This window comes from Scomber japonicus, chromosome 9 (assembly GCF_027409825.1).
Source record: "Scomber japonicus isolate fScoJap1 chromosome 9, fScoJap1.pri, whole genome shotgun sequence".
In the NCBI taxonomy this organism is placed as follows: domain Eukaryota; kingdom Metazoa; phylum Chordata; class Actinopteri; order Scombriformes; family Scombridae; genus Scomber; species Scomber japonicus.
The window spans coordinates 907,313-908,592 of record NC_070586.1 but is presented as its reverse complement, the minus strand read 5'-3'; positions in this window follow the sequence as shown (position 1 = coordinate 908,592).

Below are 1,280 nucleotides of genomic sequence, written 5' to 3'. Positions count from 1 at the left end.
GTCAACCAGGTCAACACAGGTCAACCAGGTCAACCAGGTCAACACAGGTCTACCAGGTCAACCAGGTCAACACAGGTCAACACAGGTCAACACAGGTCAACCAGGTCAACCAGGTCAACACAGGTCAACCAGGTCAACACAGGTCAACACAGGTCAACCAGGTCAACCAGGTCAACACAGGTCAACCAGGTCAACACAGGTCAACCAGGTCAACACAGGTCAACCAGGTCAACCAGGTCAACACAGGTCAACCAGGTCAACCAGGTCAACACAGGTCAACCAGGTCAACACAGGTCAACACAGGTCAACACAGGTCAACACAGGTCAACCAGGTCAACACAGGTCAACCAGGTCAACACAGGTCAACCAGGTCAACCAGGTCAACACAGGTCAACACAGGTCAACCAGGTCAACACAGGTCAACCAGGTCAACCAGGTCAACACAGGTCTACCAGGTCAACCAGGTCAACACAGGTCAACCAGGTCAACCAGGTCAACACAGGTCAACCAGGTCAACACAGGTCAACCAGGTCAACACAGGTCAACCAGGTCAACCAGGTCAACACAGGTCAACCAGGTCAACACAGGTCAACCAGGTCAACACAGGTCAACACAGGTCAACACAGGTCAACCAGGTCAACCAGGTCAACACAGGTCAACACAGGTCAACCAGGTCAACCAGGTCAACACAGGTCAACACGGTCAACCAGGTCAACACAGGTCAACACAGGTCAACCAGGTCAACCAGGTCAACACAGGTCAACACAGGTCAACCAGGTCAACACAGGTCAACCAGGTCAACCAGGTCAACACAGGTCAACCAGGTCAACACAGGTCAACACAGGTCAACCAGGTCAACCAGGTCAACACAGGTCAACACAGGTCAACCAGGTCAACCAGGTCAACACAGGTCAACACAGGTCAACCAGGTCAACACAGGTCAACCAGGTCAACCAGGTCAACACAGGTCAACCAGGTCAACCAGGTCAACACAGGTCAACCAGGTCAACCAGGTCAACCAGGTCAACCAGGTCTGGGTGCAAGTGGTCAGCCAGAGCAGCTGTGGAGCAACCAGCTGGTCTCTAGCTGACTCATGCATCCAGCAGCAAGGCCTCGGCGATGGGGAAACACAGGATGTAAGAACCAGGCGTAAAATCTCATGGTGGACTACGGAGGTTAGACCCTTATCACATATCCTTCCTCTGGCGGTCTGGTTATGACTCCCTTCCTCCACCATCTCACCTGCATGTCTGGGGGCTCAGAGAGGATCCACTCTGCAA